This window comes from Rattus norvegicus, chromosome 3, assembly GCF_021556685.1.
Source record: "Rattus norvegicus strain SHRSP/BbbUtx chromosome 3, alternate assembly SHRSP_T2T, whole genome shotgun sequence".
Lineage (NCBI taxonomy): Eukaryota > Metazoa > Chordata > Mammalia > Rodentia > Muridae > Rattus > Rattus norvegicus.
In genome coordinates, this window is record NC_141536.1 from 159,582,592 (window position 1) to 159,603,375 (window position 20,784).

The 20,784-nt window shown below is 44.7% G+C and overlaps 1 long non-coding RNA gene across 1 annotated transcript; it reads left to right on the top strand.

Moving 5' to 3' along the window:
• Positions 1-5,828: 5,828 nt before the first annotated feature.
• Positions 5,829-18,868, top strand: LOC108350532 (uncharacterized). Its single transcript, XR_015684023.1, has 3 exons — positions 5,829-6,241; positions 12,943-13,097; positions 15,683-18,868. It is a non-coding gene; the product is annotated as an uncharacterized LOC108350532 (long non-coding RNA).
• The last annotated feature ends 1,916 nt before the right edge of the window (positions 18,869-20,784 follow it).

The following is a 20,784-nucleotide window of genomic DNA, read 5'->3' on the forward strand; positions in this document are numbered from 1 at the left end:
GGCAACTGCCTAGGTTGCTTGGGCATCCCTTGGCCAACAACTCAATTAGATGTGATCCTGTCCTGGTACTAGAAGCTTCATTTGGTGACTAGAGATGGCCAGTTGGGACTCTGTCTCTCCCATTGTTTGGTGATTTCGTGTAGATCACCTTCATATATGTATATTAGGAAGCTTCTTCTGTACTGTGATCTCATACCAATGACCCTCAAGTTTAGCTGTCTCGTCCTGTATTTCCTCCTCCACCATCCTCTTCCCTCCCACTCCACTTCATCATTCCAGCTTCCACAGAGCATTCATCCATGACCATCTTTCCTACTTCTGTTTCCAATTAAGACCTACCTGTACTCCCTGATCCCCTACTCTATATGGAACCTCTGTGGTTCTATGGATGGTAGCTTAGCTATCATTCACTTAACAGCTAATATATCCATGTAAGTGAATATACACGATATTTGTCTTCCTGGTTCTGTGTTGCCTCCTTGTGATGATAGTTCCATCCATTTATCTCCTTTTTATGTTTTTATAAATGGCTGAGTGATACTCCATTGTGTAACAAATGGACCACCTTTTCTCTTTTCGTTCTTCTGCTGAGGGACGTCCAGATTGTTTTCCAAATTCTGGCTATTATGAATAGAATAGCAATGAGCTTGTTTGAGCAAGTGTCTCCATAGTAGATTGAACATCCTTTGGGTATATGCCCAAGAGCGTATAGCTGGATCTTGGGGTATATTGATTCCCAACTTCCTGAGAAACTGCTACATTGATTCCCATAGTGGCTACGCAAGTTTCCATCTCCACCAGCAATGGATATATCTTTCCTGTACTGCTCTTAGTGAGGGGATCCAGCAGGAGGCTGGTCCTGCCTCTCTCTGGCTGCTCGAGGACCCTCTGAACTGTGCCTTTGCGTCTGAACCACTGACACTCCTCATAGAAGAGGATGTGTAGGCTCGGCCATGCACCATCAGCTCACACCCATGAATTTCTGATGTTGACTATAATCTACAAACCATGATCTGTTTCTAGGGCCCTAGGTTGTGTTCCACATTGATGGATAATTAAAATACTGCAGATCTGGGCATTGGCTGTCAAGCTGCTGAAAGTCTGACAGTCTGACATCGCTCACCGCGGGCTCATTTGTCATCCCTGATAAATAAAGGATAACGGGCTTTGGCTGGCTCATCAGCGAACGTCCCGCCTCTAAGAGCCTTTCCTTCCATGCCTGGCTCAAACTGATCTTCATCCTACACGCGCCCAGAGACCGACACAGCTGAGCTCTCTGCTCATTAGAGTCCACTGGCAAAGCTCATGGTGCCACCGCCCCTCCCTGGGCGATTAGTGATTACTCCAGACCACACGTGGACATCACAGGCTGCCACATCCAAACTGGGAAGGCCTGGAATTTGGGGGGGAAACATGCTCAGTGGGCAGAACAGAAGAACAGCGCAGCGACAAGCTCTGCGATAATTTTGAGAACAAAAAAAAAAAAATTCAGGATACTTTGAGATCATTAAAAACAAGCTAAAAACTCTCCCCCAGGCCAATTAGTTTAAAATATATTAAATAAAGATAAAATACTCGAATATTCTATCTTTATCAGGTTGACTTTCTCCCTCCCTCCCTCCTTCCCTTCTCTTATTCCCTCCCTCCCTCCCTCCCTCCCTCCCTCCCTCCCTCCCTCCCTCCCTCCCTCCCTCCACCCCTCTCGTCTTTCTTCCTTCTGCCCTCTCTCCTCATCCTCTCCCATCTTTCAAGCTTCTCTTCCTCCCTTTCTCCCATCTTCCCTCTTTCTGTTTTTCCTTTCAATAGGGTGTTTTCATGTAGCCCAGGCTGGCCTAGAACTTTGAATCCTCCTGCCTCAACCTCCTAAGTGTCAGGATTACAATATTACCACCTCCAGCTGATACGAGGTGGGGGGTGAAGAGGTGGGAAGTCAAGGAGAGGGCCTTTGGTGTAGAATCCCATTTTATTTATTTGCCAAATACTCATGAAGTTCTTATTGTAGATTGGGCGTGGTACGGGTGAGGATGGGGGAACACTAAAGGAAAAAAATGCCAGCAACAGTATCAGGGGTGTGCAGTGTGATTCATGTTGTGTGCCTGGCCCTTTAAAAGATCCCCAAGGCTAGACTGACTCTTTGGGAATGCTTAGCCCTCAGAACTGCTTGACCTCAGGCCCTTCAGTGTTAGTTGACTCTTGGAATTCTGGGACCAGGAGAGGATATAAAAGAGCCGAGCCGAGGCTGAGAGCGCTGGAGTAGAATTGGGGTGAGGGAGGAGAGGGGTCCAGGAGACAGAAGTGTAGGGTCAGGAAGTAGGAGGAGAAAAGACAGTTGGTGACAGTGGAACCGGGAGAAGTTGGACTGAGCCAGAGAAGACTTAGAGGATAGGTAGAAGAGGAACCCACAAAGTAGTGAAAATGAGGAAAAAATTAAGAATGACAGCTACAGTTGGCGCCCAAATACTACAGCTTCATGTGCCTCTAAGTAGATGGGTTTCACACACACACACCCAAAGTACCTCAGATGTAATCAACTGACAACTGACAAAATTCACAAAGCTGAGCTTCCAGACAATCCACATACAACCAGGGAATTCTGGGACTTTGTTTTGTTTTGAACGTGAGGTTTTGTCATCTGAATAAACATAAGAGAAGCAACAGGTGCCCTTAAAGGCTTTATTTGCGGACTGCACTCCTGCGTCTCAGAGCCTGGGGTGGGCAGGATGAAGCACCGAGGTTCTGTGAGTATAAGGTGCTTTTCAGTAGTGCCTTCCGGACACGTGAAAACGGTGATTTGTTCGTGACTCCTTAACAAGCTTTGCTTCTGTATTTCAGGATCAGCCACGTCTATGCACTGTGCCAGGAAATACACAGTTAAGTTTTTGTCCCAGGGTTTAATGAACCTAGCATTTCAGAGATGGGGCCCAAGCCATTGTATTTGGAGGAAACTTCTCGGTGATTCCAATGCATATTATAGCATCTGCCAGTGTCTGGAAGGATGTCTTAGTTGAGTGCCTTCAGCACGGGCTACTTCGCTTTGCCTGGTGAATGTATGGTTCTCAAATAAATCTCTCCTCGGGGAAGATCTATCTACAGACTGTTTCATTTCTGTTTGAACAGCCTTTGCTATTTGTGATGGTTCATGTATGTTCAGCCCAGGGAGTGACTATTTGGAAGTGTGGCCCTGTTTGAGTGGGTATGGCCTTGTTGGAGTGGGTGTGTCACTGTGGGTGTGGGCTCTAAGACCCTCAACCTAGCTGCCTGGAAGCCAGTCTTCTGCTAGCAGCCTTCAGATGAAGATGTAGAACTCTCAGCTCCTGTACCATGCCTGCCTGGACGCTGCCATTCTCTCCCCTTAATGTTAATGGATTGAGCCTCTGAACCTGTAAGCCAGCCCCAATTGAATGCTGTCCTTTATAAGACTTGCTTTGGTCATGGTGCCTGTTCACGGCAGTAAAACCCTAACTAAGACACAATTCTATCCTTTACCTATTGAACTGATGTTGAATGTTGTTGGGAATGTTTGGTCATAATCTTCAAACTTGTATCCTTTTTTTCTCCCTTACCAAACCAGATGGCTCAAGCCAACCCTTGCCTTACTGAGTAAGGACAGAGTGCATCGCTCAACCTCTTGTCCAGGTCTATGTTCTCTTTTCTCTGTTTTCATGTAAATCCTGTCTTAGTCCTTGGGACACTTCCCAGCATTCACCACACGTGCAAAGCTCCCATCTTCATGGGCCCTATGGAGGCTCCTCTTTCTTTGGATTAGAAATCCTCACCTGTGTCCTCTCGATGAGGTTCCGAATTGTTGCTCTGTTCGTGCGGTAATTTATGGAGCCAAGGAAGACACCTTGATGACTATGATTAAAAAGAATGAAACGTGTAATTAAAATTGCCCAAAATGTAATTTTATGCATGAGCGTGTTTTTGAAAAGTATGTGCAAGTGTGGAATCTAGTCATTGTAGTTTTTAAAATAAATGTAATGAATGCTGAATTGCTATTGATTGTCACTTTTTAAAAATCGTGCCACCTGGGACTCTGACCCGAGAAGAATCTAAGTACTGCTTCTGCTGCAAACACGTTGTTTTACGTTTGAAGAGGGGGGAGGGTGGGGAGGGGAACACCCATAAAGAAGGGGAGGGGGAGGGATTAGGGGGATGTTTGCCTGGAAACCGGGAAAGGGAATAACACTCGAAATGTAAATAAGAAACACTCAAGTTAATAAAAAAAAAAGAAAAAAGAAAAAAAAAAAGAACACAAAAGACAAGGAGTCCTTCAGCAGGAAGGAAATCTCACAATTAAAGCATCATAATTAACTTTTTGAATTTGGCAAAAAGCATTTGGGTTTTTTTCTTATAGGGATAAAAATAAAAATAGAATTGTCATATTTTGTTTTTTGTAAAACGAGTGTCTTGGGGGCAATGGCAGAGGCATGGGATCCCTTGTACTTCAATGACTCCTGGTTGACATGCTTCCCTTATAGGCAGTGTAATTTGCATTTCACCACTCCAGAAAAATTAGCAAGCAGTGGGCTTGAGAAAAAAAACTGGGAGTGGGAAGAGGCTAGCTTTAATTATTTGACAGGCTACCTTTCACTTATGAGAATAATGCCAAAGATTTTGCTGAGAAATAATATAGAAAATAGAACAGGTGATGTACACTCAAAGGGGTGGCAAAAAATTATTGTATTTAACAAAATTTTTCCAGCTATAAAATTTATGTGCTTAACACATGCCAAGACACCGGTAGTAATAAAATTCACATATGTATTCAGTCCATTTAATTATCTACCTAAGTCTACATGTAACGCACAATTTATGTGTATAAACACATATATACATATTTCAAAAGTTACTTGTGGTCAATCATGTGCACATGCATGTATTTCTGTGTCATGAGTGTCAACGTGCTTATGGAGTTCAGAAGAGACCATCAGAAATCCTGGAACTAGAGTAATATGGAATTGTAGACCACCTAAAGTGGGTGCTAGGTATAGAATGGGTTCTGGGGAAGAACAGCGTTCTTAATGTCTGAACCAGCTCTCTGGCCCCATGTGCTGGCTAATTTTATGTTAACTGACTCAAGCTGAGGGAGCCTCAGTTGAGGAAATGACTCCATAAGACCCAACTATAAGCCATTTTCTTAATTAGGGATGCATAGGGGAGGGTCTGCCCATTTTGAGTGGTGCTGTTCTAGGCTGGCTGCCCTAGGTTCTATAAGAAAGTCTGCTGGCTGAGCAAGCTGTGAGGAGAAGCCAGCAAGCGGCACTCCTTCGTAGCCTTTGTGACAATTCCTGCCTCTAAGTTCCTGCCCTGCTTGAGTTCCTGTCCTATCTGCATTTGATGATGAGCTGTTGTATGGTAGCATGAGGAAAACACCTTTCCTCCCTGAGTTGCTTTGGTCGTGTCTTTTTCATCATAGCTATCTCAACTAAGACAGAAATTTTTGCCAGGACTGAAGGATATGTCTGTGTCAGACCTGACTGTGTTGTTCTGAGGGTTATGGAAAGGCTTCGGAACTTTGGACTATCAGTGAGTGTTTAGAGCTCAGTGAGCTGTTCTATGGGATCTTGGAGGATAAGAGTGTTGAGAGAAATGTAGATGATTATTGAGGCCTGGCTTATGACATTCTGGAAGGAAGTTTGAGAGTCTCTCAACAGACTCTTTCAGGAACGTTGCATATTTTGAATTGAGAGTCTGTGGTTCTGATTACCTGGGGAATTGGCTGTGATTAATGGGAGACCAGAGCTAGTAAAATATTTGCTTTACTGGGACAATTGATGCTGGTCAGTCAGCTGGAGCTAAGAAGTTAGTGGTGATTAAGAAGAGGCCAGAATCACTGAACTGAAATCTGGGAAGTGTTTCTTGAGAGTCAGCACACAGAAGCTGCAGTCCAGACAGGGCCAAGGTTGTACCTCATACTGGCAGCTGAACTTGGTAATGTAGGAGTCACCCAAATGGTCCTTGTTTTAAGCACATGAAGAGATCTTGGAGAGCAGCTAAGGCTTGGCACTGCCTGGCAGGGCTGGAATCCCAGAAGAGAGTTCAGCAGAGGCTACAGGTGAAAATGCAGCCCAGCCCACGAAAGGGACCTCAGTGATTTTGGAGATGCCGGTGCCATGGGATGACCACCAAGAACAGCAGCAGCTGTGGAATGGAGCCAGGCGGAGCCTAGAAGACAAGCGGTGTGTGCCGTAGAGGGCGGAGCCTGAGAAGTGACCAATCAAGAGGGGCCCAATCTTGAGTGAGTCTATACTGTTGCAGTTTGGTTTTGCTTTTGTTCAGATTGTGACTGTCTGCTGGTTCTTTCCTCTTTCAATAAGAAAGTATTCAACTCATTTTTTTAATTTTATAAGGGCCCAGTTTAGAGATTTAGCATTTTAGAGAGGAAACTTTTGTTTTTAAAAGAGACTGAACTTTGAATGTGCTTAAATTTGTTAAAGACCATAGGACTTTCAAAGTTACTTATGTTTTATACTGTGGTGTTAATATTAGTGGGCATCTTCAGGATGAATGAAGAAAGAAAGGTTCTAATTGAAAAGTGCCGTGTTGTCAAGTTGTGCTGGCTGGTTTTCATGTCAACTTGGCACAAGCTAGAATTATTGGGAGCAGAAGGAGCATCCACTGAGAAAACACCTCCCTAAGACCCAGCTATATGATTAATTAATTAATCCTAATTAATAATTAATAATTGATTTTCTTAATTAGTGATAGACAAGGGAGGGCCCAGCCCATTGTGAGTGGGGCCATCCTTGGGCTGTGGAGAACAGGCTGAGCAAGCCTTGAAGAGCAAGTCGGTAAGCAGCATCCTTCCATGGCCTCAATCAGTTCCCGCCTCCAGGTTCCTGCCCTGTGCTGTCGTGTCGTGTGGAACTGTGAGAGAAGTAAACCATCTTCTGTTTCATCATGTTTCATCACAGCCATAGCAACCATAACTAAGACACCCTATACATATATTTTTCTAAGACACCGCACATGATGGATTATGTCTGTTTTCTTTAACCATCTGAAGGGTGTAATCTGTGTTACTCTATTCAAAATGATGCACTATATAAACACATAATTTGCTTAATTAGTCTTTTTATTTTTGCAGAGTCACATGATTTCCAGCTTGTTCAATTATTGCTCCTATAGGAAAGAAGCACATAGGACTGTCTGGCTTTAGGATTCGGTCTCCATGGTCTAAGTCTTGGCTGTGGGTATTAGGGCTTCCCATATGCACTTCCCAGCCCCCATCCTCATTAATATTACAGCCTTATGCAGCTCTGCCTTTTCGTTAGAGAAGTGTTTTTGCTGGACTCAAAAAGCACGAGTGTTTTAATTTTCTACTTATTTCTAGGTGAAATTATTGCATATATTAATTTAAGGTCAAGATTTTTTTTTTGTCTTCAGTAGTCAATTGAAATTTTTCTCTTGAAAAGGTTCTTGGTGGGTGTGCATGTGTGTCCATACACACATGATGTACATTTATACATATACATACATATGCATACATACACATATATACATATGCATGTACATACACATATACATATATACATATATACATACACATACGTACATATACATATATACATATATACATACACATACACATAAACACATACACACACATATATATCATGTTATTCTAGTGTCCACAGAGATCAGAAAAGTCTATTAAATTCCCCCAGATCTTGAGTCACAAGTGTCCATGAGCCACCAGGTAAATGCTGGGAACTGAACTATCTTCTATAAGAGCAGTGGGTGTCTTAGCCACTGAGCCATCTCTCTAGCTCCATATATTTTTGTAAGTAATAAAACATACTAAGTTTTGGAAATGTCTTCTAAGTCAACTGGAACTGTCAGAGAGGTGACCATTCACCTCTTCCATTTGTTTCTGGGAGAATCACACATGCTATCCCCAAGGATCCCGGGGGCTAATTTATATACCAGATTTCATGGTATCAACATGCATGGGCTTTTGCCTAACTGTCTTTATCATTAGTGTTAGCTCTTTCCATTATATGTATGTATGGAATCTTAATTTTCCTGACTTTTTTTATCAGAAGGATTTGTTTTCTCCTTTTGCCCCATGCTTCTTAAATTCTTCATTGTCTTTGCTCTCTGGGAACACTGTACAATTTCCTCTCCAATATTGCAGCGTCAGTCAAACAGAGCAGGGATCACTGATGACAGTATTGCCAGCCTGCCTTCCTCTTATTTGAATCTGGCTGCTATTTTCTTCTTGTGTCTGTCTTTTTGCTCCTTGAGGCAAAACTCCTAGTCAACCACCGAGTGAACTTTGTGGCTTTGAGAGACTTGCTAGACTTTGTCCTAGTCTCTGTTCTGTGATTTAGGGAGAGCCCTGCCCTGATGTGGCTACCATTAGCATAGTAGCATAGCTGAAACTGTGCACACACTTAGCAGATGCTTGGCAGGCTCTATAGTTCGCTGATGGTAGCTTTGCTTCTTCTCTACCTCTGGACGTTTGGGTCGTGTTTCTCACAGTCAACTGCCTGTTAAATATTTTTGTTGCTGCTGTTGTTACGTTCCAGAATCTTTCTTTTAATAAACTCTTTTCATTTCTGTGTTAGCTTCTTTTGGAATGCGAGCTATTTGACCTCGGGAATTCAGCATGTGTTTGGGTGTATGGAGGGTTGTGTTTTCCTGTCTAAGGGTTTCTTATTCTGCCTTTTGCTTCCCATGCCATCCATATAACGTGTGGCCTGTGAAGGTAAGCAGACATCTGTTTTTGCAACTCTGTTATACCAAGATTAAAACTCATCCCCGTCTCATCCTTAATTGTTCTTTCTTGGTCCCTGCCACTCGGCCTTCCTCAGTGGTACCACCCCCTAGATCCGTGATTCTCAACCTGTGGGTCACGACCACTCTGGGGTCAAATGACCCTTTTGTAGAGGTAACAGAGAGCCTGCAAGGTACCGCTTCAAATGGGAAGGAAAAGCACCTGGCTTTCTTTAGATTCCGTTTATTATTCGAGTCTGCAACCTGGTTTATCAGCTGATGAGGGGCTCCATCCATGCTGATTCATAACAGTAGCAAAATCAGAGTTATGAAGTACCAGTGAAAATAGTTTTATGGTTGGGGGTCACTATAACATGAGGAACTGTATTAATGGGATGAAGCATTAGAAGGCTGAGAACCACAGCCCTAGATTCATGTCCCTTCCCCTTTCTCTCACTAGTTGGGTTCCTTGCGCGTATGTGCTTTTTTTTTTTTCTTCTAAAAACACGTAGCAATTCTCATGTATAAAAATGGCAAATATTCTGGCAGTGCTTTATGGTTTCTGGCATGAACTGTATTATTTTCTCTTTAACGTGTATATTTGATCATGTGCATACAAGTTGAGTAAGGAAAGGAGGTAAACGCAAAACCCGGGATTCCTAGCGGGGACCTGGAAACTCACAACGCCACCCGGAGGCACTTCTCCTTTCCCTCAGTTTTTTTCCCCATGTCTCTTTATTTCTAAACCGCAGCAGAGCCTGCTCCGATATTGTACTTCACACCCCTCAGCTAATAAAATGGAGGCAACCCCTGCGCTTCTTCGATTATGAAGAAAGCCTGGCTTTTGTGCGAATTACATCCCGTCTCTGCTCACATTAGCATGTCTGTCATAAAGAAACCGAGAAGCCAACTCAGGTACGGCTTCAGAAAGCACCTTGATTTCCTCAGATTACGTTTATTGTTTGGGACCGCAATTCTTGTTTATCTTGATGAGGGAGTCCGCGCTCAAGGGAAATGTAATTTCCCATAAACCTCCCTCTGCCCTTTCTTGGGGAGGCTGAACTTCGGGGCGCATTTCTCCAGCAGGTGCTGCTTTAAATCTGTGCACCTGGGGACCTGCTATTATTTTGAAAGTAGGTGTGGATATGCAACTGGGAAGTCTCTGAAGGTAGGCATCTCTAGAGAACTTGCTGTAGCTATAATCATGATGAAGTGATGGTTAATATGCATAAGGGTTTGCTTTCTGATCTCGGAGCTGGAGGCATTCCCTTAAATAAACAATCCCTTAAATAAACAATCCCTTAAATAAGCAAGCTCCTTCATGCCTTCTTTGATGTCTCTCAAAGGTAGCAATCTCTTCATTCCTCACTTGCACAAACTCATGTGCTTGAGTTTCATGGGATGTGCCTGTTAGGTTTCATCCCTCCATCTACCAGACTTTCTGCTCACACTTAAGTTTGAAATCAGATCTCAGATTACCGCTGTAGATTATATTAATGTATCTGTTGATCTAAGACGGTCCTGGAGGCAGCATAAGGTAGATTCTCTAAGAATGAGCTTTGGGGGGCTGGGGATTTAGCTCAGTGGTAGAGCGCTTACCTAGGAAGCGTAAGGCCCTGGGTTCGGTCCCCAGCTCCGAAAAAAAAAAAAAAAAGAACCAAAAAAAAAAAAAAAAAAAGAATGAGCTTTGGACCGAGAACAACGTGAACCGCACCTGCTGTACTGTTTAGAATCCCTTCAGACCTTGGCCACAACGTCCACACTTACAGATCTCACGCTTGCCTTACAGCAAGATGGAGATACCAACTAGGTCATTACTTTCAGGAATGTCAGGAGGATGGAGCTCAAGGATACAAGCCAGAGGTTAGCATAGCAACAGCCCTACAGGAGAGAGCTTTCAAGTAGAAGAGCCATTTGCGCGACGTTGGTATGGCACCCCTTGTCGTTTACTATCACATTTGTAGCTTCTGAGCCTCGTGATGGAAACATGACTGAATCTAACTTCTGACTCCTGAGTTTCCTTCAGGACGCGTGAGGGCGACCATGAGTTGTATCTCTTTTCCACATTCACCTTAGTCCAGCTCACAGCCACTCTTTCCAGGGCTCACCTCTCGCAAGCTTCCTTGTGAGCAGATCTGGGGAAGAAAACATAAACTGTGTTGTTTGCCTTGGCCGCTATTGGCAACGCCCTCGTCCACCCCTTGTGTTTCCTGGGCCAGCGAAGGCATCACGTGGATGCTGGTATCACGTGGACGCTGGCATCACATGGACGCTGGCAAACTTCCTGGCCACCTGTGATGGTAACCTTGATTGATAGCTTGACAGGATCTAGAAGGATCTCTGAAGAGACAAGTCTCTAGGCATGTCTGTGAGGGATTATCTGGATTAGGTTATTTGGGGTGGAAGGACACTCCATATGTGTGGGCAGCAGCATTGCGCAGACTCGGAGTCTCAGAGTCTCCACAGACTCAAAGAGAGAAGGCAAGCTGGGTATCAGCATTCACTGCTCTCTGCTTCCTGACTGTGAATTCAACGTGACCATCTGTCTCATGTTCCCGCTACCAAGCGTTTGTCACCATGAGGGACTGTGTCTTTATATGCCTGTCAGTATAAACTCTTCTTTGCTTTTGCCAAGTTATTTTGTCGTAGCGGCTTGAGACAGGCTACTAAGCACTTCCCAAGAAATGTTCCCACTACTGTATACGGTGGCATTTTCCAGACCCCGGATTTGCTGCATATTTACATTTGGGGCAGTTGAACAATGTCAGAACACAGCCCTAAGAATGGAGTTGTCTGAGGAGAGTTCTGACGGCTTGTGAGAAAACTCCACGAAGAATAAGACAAGAGGCCTGTGACCTCAGTTTCTTTAAAGACATAGAATTGTTCTCAGAATGTGCTTTCCCGTACCTCCTAGGTGTAGCAGAGAGGAGTGAGCTTACTTTAGGTTATTTATTTCAGCTGGTAATTATTATTTTGTTTGTACAACTCTATAAAAAACAAAACAAAACATGGTTTCTGCCACGTGAAGCTGGTCCTTATGATCACACCCTTTACTCAGGTGACTCTCCTTAACCCTCGGAGCACAAATTGTCCGATGCTCTGAATAAAGTCGACTATTGCATGAGAAGTCACTCTGCCTCATTTTTCAGGCCCGCTCTCCAAGAGTCACACCACCAATGAGATAGGTAAACAGCTGAGGAAGTAAGACCCCTGTTCTTCCTTTGGAGGGCACCAAACCGGCTGGTGTCTTACATAAGATAACGAAATACACAGGCTGGCATTTCACAGAGATGATTCCAGTACTGTTCACAACAGCTAAGTTATGGAGTCAACCTAGGGTGTCCAACGGGGAAGACTGGAAAAAGAAAATGTCATTTATGTCCATGATAACATCATATATAAAGAAACCATTTCAGCTATCTAGCAGAGCAAAACTGGGTAATTTTCAGGAAAATGGATGCAACTGGTGATCATCACATTAAGCGAATAAGTCAACGTCTAAAATTCAAACGTTGCATGCTTTCGCTTATTTATGAGTCCTAGACATGATAAATGCAGATAATATCGTATCCACACTGACATAGAAGTCGAATTGTCTGCGAGACAAGGCAGGGTTTGTGGCAGAGGGAGACGCGGAAAGAGGACAGTAATGCAGCATGCGTCAGTATGGATGGTCAAAATCCATCACATAAGAAAATGGCTTATGTGACCAGGTATGAAAAGAATGTCAGTGTCCTCGGGGCCTCTCCTCTCAAACAGTACTTAAAAGGGTGGACAAGCTGCCGCTCAATGCCATGTCTTCTCATCATGTCTAATGGCAGTGAAGTCATCTCCCCACTGCAGGTGCAAGAGTGGTTTCTGCATCAGCCCAGAAAAATTCTGGCAAATCCTATGTCAGTGCCGATGAGTGGTGTTCAAGTATATGTGTAAGACCTACATCCCCATGTTCTGTAACCAATACACAAGATCTACTTCGTGCAAACAAGGGATGCTTGGCAACTGAGGACTTGTCAGTCGTGAGCATAGCGGACACCAGACTGTGGACAAGGATGCCATAAATGATCCCATGAGCAAACAAGTATCCCAGCAAGGCCACCACCAGCTACACACTTGGTGGCCATGCTCCACTGAGGCTGAGACCTGAGATATAAGAATAGGGTCCTTGGTACATGGGCTTTCTTCTCAGAGTCTCATCTACGTGGCTTATTTTTGTTTCTGTAGACACCTGATGTGGTCAGAGCTGAGAATGTCCGTGGGCACACAGCACGTGGACATCACAGCAGGGTGAAAACTAATTGGGTTGACTGAAGACTGCAGAACCCACCATCATCATCACCACCTGTGTCCAGGATGCCACACATCTCCATAGATAAGTGGTATGTCCCTATGTCTCGTACTTAGCCGACAAACTATCATAGGAGAGACAGGAGGGGGTGGGGAGATGAAATTATATGCATGCGTTCTTAAGATAATCACATTTCTCAATCTTAAGAATACAGACTCTGTCTGCATTGGAGATTAATTCTCTTACGTTAAGACAAATACCCAAGCGAAGCCTAACCCATAGGGGACCATGATGGTGGTTCTCTCCTTTCTTCATAGTGTAACGTTTTATATCAAGGCAGCAGTGAATCTCAGGCTTGACTTAATTAAAAAATCTGCTTCATTTCAAAACCAGCGCTCAGGTAAGTGTCAGCCTTCCAATTATACACACAAAATATATGTCTGGACCCTGTGCTAAAAACTGTGTTTGCATGAAGCTTTAATCACCGTGAAGGGGAAGCTGGACCTTCCAGCTAGATAAATAACCATCCCTTTCTTAGGTGTGCTGTGGTTCTCCCCATGAGAAAAATCCTACAACTTTGAGGGCAATATAATGGTAATTAATTACTTGAAGGAGATTAATGCTGCATGCCAAGCATGATAAAGAAATGCAGCCCATAAATGCAGTCTGCAGGACGTTCGGCGGGGGGCAGAGTCAATGCTGTTCATTTCAGGCGTCAAATCTGTTTCCGAGACGGCTGTTTGTCTCATTTTATTTTCTTTGTTCTGCGCTACGTTGGATTATTTTGTTTTAGTCCACTGGTGTAATCAACTCCTATCAAAACAGTTGCATTTCCTTATAATATTTTATGTTCACGTGATATAATATGCGGTTCACGTGAGTGTGTAGGGGGGTGGGCACGCACACATGTGGAGTCTATAGGAGGATGACGGGCATCTGCTCTAGCATTTCCTGCCTTATTCCCTCGAGACATGATCTCTCACTGAAGCAAGATCTTGGCTGGTGTCCCCAGGCCACAGTGCTGGCTTCGTCTCTGCTCCCCACAATGCTTCGGTTATAGGCTTATGCCTGGCTTTTTTTATGTAGGTGCTGGGGATTTGAACTCAGGTCCTCATCCTTATACAGTAAGTGCTCTTACTCACAGAGCCATCTCCCCAGCTCCCAAATCATTTTTTATTGGTCTTTGTGTTCTTAAAATTAAACTCTTGTTTTACAGTACCTATTGTCAAGATATTTGCTCAAAAGCCTTTCATGGTTATTGATCTGGGGCGCATTCTAGTTTTGTGTGTTCGTGTGTGTTTGTGCATGTACTCATCATGGGTACCTCCCCTTTTCTCTCTCTGTCTCTGTTTCTCTGTCTGTGTGTGTGTGTGTGTGTGCGTGCGTGCATGCGTGTGTGTGTGTGTGTGTGCGTGCGTGCGTGCGTGTGTGTGTGTGTGTGTGTGTGTGTGTGTGTGTTTACCTGGCTAAGCACCTCTCAGTCAGTCTGTAAAGATGTACACTGAGGTCTTCACGAGCCTGAACACCTCCTAGCATCGTCTTCCTAGGCTCCCACATGCCCGCCAGTAACCCACTGATTCCCAAATTGAGCTGCTGAAACATGATTGGGGAAGGTTAGAAGTGTTAGGCCTCTCCCAGGGATTAGATCTTCTAGGCAAATGGATCTGTCATCTCTACAAGGGAGCCATAGTGTTTACGCAAGTCTGCAACGCCATTTGCTTCAAACCACAGGGCATGCCTTCCCTGAGGCGTGTTAACTTTGCTTCCGGAACCTCTTTGCTAAGCATCCGCCATCTTGCTCTAGATGTGGGGAGTTCCGGCTTCCTCCCTTCCTCCCTCCCTCCCACCTTCCCTTCCTCCTTCCCTCCCTTTCCCCTTTCCTCCTCCCTCTCCTTCCTTTATTCTTTGTTTTTTTTTTTTAAATAATTTTTCTTGAAATAAGGTCTTGTTATCGAGTCCCAGATGGTCCCTGTAACAAGCTTTTTCTAGAAGGACTTCAGTGTCATCCAAGTTGGACAATGGTGGAATCTGGAGTGGAGCAGCGCTGCCTTCATAACCTGCCTCAGAAGTGACATGCTCTCTCTCATGCCATCCTGTTCCACAGCACAAGAGCAGCCATCGAGTGCACTCCCAGCTCTGGCGGTGGCGCCTTGGTTTTTCTCTCAGTTGGGACCAATCGTATTGACACAATGACTTAGGGAAGGAGGGGTTTATTTTAGCTCCGCCCAGGTTGCGGTCCACCAAAGAGGAGTCATAGGTAGCAGGGACAGGAAGCAGCTAGCCACATGCGCAGTCAAGAGCTGCAGAGGAGGGATGGCTGGCAGCCCCTGGTGCAGAGCCCATCCTCTCCCCTCTTAGAGTTCAAGTATGAGCCCAGGAAACATGCTGCTCATGCTCAGGGCGAGTTTTTTCTCCTCAGCCCAATTAAGGAATCCACTCACACTGTGCCCACAAACCAATCCAATCCCTGTGAGTCCCCATTGAAACTCTCTTCCCAGGTGACTCTAGCTTGTTTCAAGCTGACAATTAAATTGGGCTGTCGTGCCTGGAACCTTACACAGGATGAATACCAGGAAGCACTGGTCCTAGGGTCTTGTCTGAAGCTACCTATCACAGCAGACCTTCTAGATTTTAGCCCCAAGGTTTAACCCTTGCTTGTTTATTCTGAATTTGCAGCTCCTCTGGCACAGTATTTCTCATTCACTGGTCATGTGTTGCGACCTCCAACCTCCCTGCATTCATGAGACCTTACCAGAGGCAGTGTGGAACAATGACTGAAAACTTGGCTTTGAGACGAAACTTAATGCATTGGATATGACCTCCCTACTATGTGGCATGGAGTAAGTCAGTTAACCACTTTGAATTCCAGTATCCTCCCTGACTATGACTGTATACTACAGCCTTTGTAGAACCCAAATAGCCATCCCAAGCCTGAATGTGGGCTCCATAAATGTGAGTTCTCAGTAACGGAAACGGCAGCGTGGTGACTCCCTGGAGACAAGGCTTCCCAGTTCCCATAACCTGTGCACCCTCCTTGTGAGTGCGCACTACTAGTATTTAATAACATTCATGTCATGACCAAATTTCATGTTAAAAGCCACTGTTCTGCATTTTCTCAGTCAAGTGTGCCTTTTTCCGCTTTTGAAATTTCTATAAATTCAAGGAAATATTAGATGTATGGAAAGGACATTTAAATAAGTCATTGATATCTTCCTCAAAGAACAGTCTTTGAAAATGAATCCACATGGAGTCCATCGACAGACAGTAAGTGTCACAAGTGTCCAAGACGCCCCTGGCTTATGGCTAACTCACCTGCTGCACAGGCTGAGGGACAAGACTGAACCACCACAGTCAGGGGGTTCACTCAGAGTTTATAATGGTTTTGGTGCCACCTTTTTGTTTATTAAGCCTCTGATGAGTCACAAGGTATAAGGAGCTTTGAACTTTCCCTAGGCTCTGGACTGGAGTCTTCCAAGTTCTTTGAAGTACATGAGCCATAATTTTTGTCTCCTAGAGATGACCTCAGAAACCTCATTAGATACTGATTAAATACCTACTGTGCGATAGATTCTGAATAGAAGCAATCAAACTGGCACACAGTAGGCACGCCAAAGGCACCGTTGACCTTGACTAAGATACTTGAGCAGACAGTCGCATGGCATCAAGCGGGGCCTCCGAAGACTTGCCCCAGCGTCACAGTAATGTCGTGTGACCTCGGTCATGCTCGGTTTCACCGTCTGACCTGTGTGGATACCGACAGCACGTACCGCACAGTGTGACTGCAATCACCAGAGACATCATTGACCAAAGCGCATAAGCCAACCTGGCTGACGGTGTCTAGTCGCCAATTCTGTGTCTGACTGCTTTGTTCTTATTGTACTTCTTGCCCTTATTTTGTTCTTATTCATACCTGCTGCCCTTAGGTTTTTCTGTCATTGTCCTGAGAACCACTGGTGTCCTCCTGTCTCTCCTGCCTGCCTTTATCCTCCCCTTCACCTCACACTTTCTTTATGCTTTCCACCCTACTTCAGAGTCTCAGGCGACCATTCTTATTTAAAAATCACCTAGGGGGTGTGTTAAGGTGCCTTGTTCAGTAGGTTGATTGTAGGGACTAATAATTGACTGTGCATGTGTGTGCACACACATGCATGTGCATGCTTGTTCATATGTGTGTGTTTGTGTGCCTGCTTCTGCCCATGAGTGCATGCATACACATACTTTCATGAATGCTTGTTCATTGTGTGTATGTATGTTTGTGCCCTTGTGTGTGTCTGTGCATGGTTGTTCATGTGTGTATTTGTATGTCTGCTTCTGCACGTCTGTGTGAGAGTGTGTGTGTAGGTAGACCAGAGTTGATCTCAGGCATCAGATGCTGCACATCAGTTGCACTTGCCTTGTTCTTAGGAACCAGTCTTTCACTGGCTCAGAGCTTGCCAAGTAGATTCAGTTTCCTGGTCAGTGAGTCCAAGGATGGCCCACTTGTTTCTGGCTCTCCAGTGCTGGGGTTACAAGCATATGCCATCCTGACTAGAATTTCCTCAGGACTGAACCTGGATCCTCAGGCATGCAAGGTAATCAATTTACTGGTTAGGCCCTCTTCCCAGGCACAAACTGATATTTTAAACCTGGATTCTCTCAGACAACACCCCCATTCCGTAGAGGCTATAACCTAGCATTCTGGAGACCAGCTTGTCTTAGATCCTGCTCAGTGGGCTTTCTGTGTGTCTCTTGCTCTCACACAAGCTCTGCCAGCTCCATGCTGCCTTCTCCATTTAGCGATGGGCAACTCTCAGAGGATTCAAATAGCTTACCCAAAGGTAGAGTTAGAAAGTTCCAGAGCCAGCCTCTTTCTAAAGCCCGTTCCATTCTCATCACGCCATGCTGTGCCACCATGGGTGAAGCACTCTGCTGGATCTCTTTAAATCTGCCAATCTCTAAGGCTATGTCCTTTAGTCTACTGACCTGCACAGGCCCAGGATGTAGGACCAGTCCAATCTCAGAGGAATGAAATATAGAGAGCCCCAGATCTTGACTTTATGGCGCCCTGTGAAACCAGCCTGGTCACCCCAAGGGCCTCTCTTTGACTTCTGGATCTCATTGCCAGTCGCCCCCCCTGAGCCCCTCTCCCCCTGAGATCAATGTCCTTTGAATCTTCTGAAATTGGCACACTAACTAAAGGAGCCTGAAGAGGCGGGTCTAGGACCAGGGCTCAGCCTATGCTTTTAAGAGTATAGCCCCTGGGATCACATGACCGGGGCACCTAAGTCCTTAAGGATGGAATCCCCCAGTGAATAAGGAAGAAAAACATTGCTTGCCACTGAAAGTAAGATATATTTACAGTGATACACTTTTATAGGGTGGATGATATTGGAATACCATTTTGAATGACCAAACACGATGCTTTAAGACCCGGTGCATGTGGAGAAAGAAGGGCAGTGGAAAGAGGTCGAAATTATCTTTGCACCCTGGGAATGTAGTATAGGGTATGAGGAGACATGGTGGCTGGTGTATGAGGCAGAGGAATGATGAGGAAGGTGACATAGGGTATTATGCTTAGGGATTGGTCGGGGTTACCGGAGGATTTTAAGCACAAGTGGAGTGTGGGTTCAGTCATGTGCTGTGTTGGGATGCCCATGATGAGATTCGAGATGCACAAAAACACCATGACTCACAGGGATGTTTCACAACTCTGTCTCTGTCTCTCTCTTTCTCTTGGCATTTATGTGTGTGCTTGTGTGTTTATGTGCATACATGACTCAGCATAACGGACCATCGAGAATGTTCCTTTGTAGCATCTCACCTTCTGTTTGTCTTTGAAAGTCTACTGCGAAAGATCAATAAAAACATAACAAAGAGAACTCAAAAGTTAACCAAGTATTTAAAAGCAAAATTAGCTTCTTGCTAATGGCTGAGTCTTCCTCATAATTTTGTCCTAAGGAATTCTCTGCATGTTCTTCCTTGACAAGGATATCACTTAAAGTCACGGAGGAGAAAATGCAGCTAATAAGTTCCTCATTCCCTTCCCTGACAGATTTTTAATATAAGTGTCACAGAATGGATATTCAAAATCCACTCTCCGCCCTCTCTAGTCAACTCTCTCCACACCAGCACATTGGAGGTGATGTCAGGGGCATCTGAAGAGGAATAGATTCGTGACTGCTGATACTCAATTAAAGCAACTTGGCAACTATTAATTGAATATTTGCCAGGCACTAAGGCCTATGGCAGACAATACAGGCCCTAGATAAATGTAGCATAGGTTATTTCCATCTGTTGCACGTGTGGGTAGGTATGCACATGTATACACAATAATGGGGAAGAGTTGTGAGCTGAGTCAGAAACCATATGTTGGGCTGGATAACTGGAGTTGCTATTAAGAGTTTGCACAATGAATGGTAAGTGCAAAATAAAATATAGCTGACAGATCAGTTACATCAACAAGAAGTACAGATTCTATTTCTTTTATCACGAGAGCAATAGCATCAAGCCTCTGAAAGGATTTAAGCAAGGGGCTGACACTGGATGATCTCTTAGGGACGACATTTTGATGGATAGTCAGTAGGGTTAGCTAAGGCACACACTGAGTAATTGATTAATGTGCTTAATCTATGTCTCTAGGCAGAGTTGCTGAAGGGAGATGGTGGTGTCTGGTCACTGGATTTATAGTATGAGAGACAGGGACAAGAATAGCTGGAGAGCAGCCTCCGATCACCCCAGGCAAGCAAAACCAGTGCGGATGGATGAAATGGAATAAAGTTTGAAAGCCTCTGCAGCCATCCTGGGTAGAGAGGCAGGAGAGACTGCACACGGTAAATAAATCACATACATAGGAAGATGCGAAGACAGAGTGAGATAGCAGTTAATTTTACGTGTCAACTTACATCAATCTAGGATTACTTAGGAAGACGGCCTCAATTCAAAGTGTCTAGATCAGGCTGTCCTGTGTGGGATGGTCTTGATTGTTAATTTATGCAGGAAGACCCTGCATGTGGGATGGGCTTGGCCTCTTAACTGCTTAAGGGTGAAGAAGGCTAGCTGAGCCTAAGAGGCCAAGTCCACAGCCTCCGTATCCCCTCAGTGATGATCTGAAGTTGTCAGTTAGTAACCTCGATCCTCTAAGGTGCTTTTTGTCTGAGGAGGTCACCAGAGCAACAGAAAAGAAGCTAGGATAATTGACATCATCAATGGGCTTGGGCTTTGTGGACTGTTGAAGGGTGAGAGAGGAAGGATGCTTGCTTCCACACTCAAGCTCCTGCCGAGATTACCTCCGAGGACACTTAATAAATACCTGTATACAAGATCATGTTACCACACAGAAGAGTTTGTGCATGATGCATACCTGAGTGTTTGTTAAAAATTCTTAACTCTGAGTATCTATGGGAACTCTTTCGATATGTCTCTAACTACTGCTAAATATTCCCCAGGCAGAGTAAACAGTTTTCTCTGATTTCCCTTCTTCTTTTGATGTTGATGAGATTCTATCTGGTAGCCAACAGGTGTATGGTTTCCTGATGCCGTTATGCAAATGTGTCAGTGCCAGCAATCCTTGGGTTGCCTTCCTTTCCTTGATCTGCAGATAGCAAAAAAGCCAACACACTGCCATGCACAGCATCATGCCCAGTGCTGTTTAGCCTTGAGTAGAGTTTACCTGTGGGCCAGCTCCTCCCTTTGGGAGTGAGACAGGTTCCACCTAACGCTTCCTTCCTTTTCCTCTCACAGCCTGCGTGAATGGTCATATAGTCACTCACATCCACTCCTCTCTACCCTGCCTTCCCAGG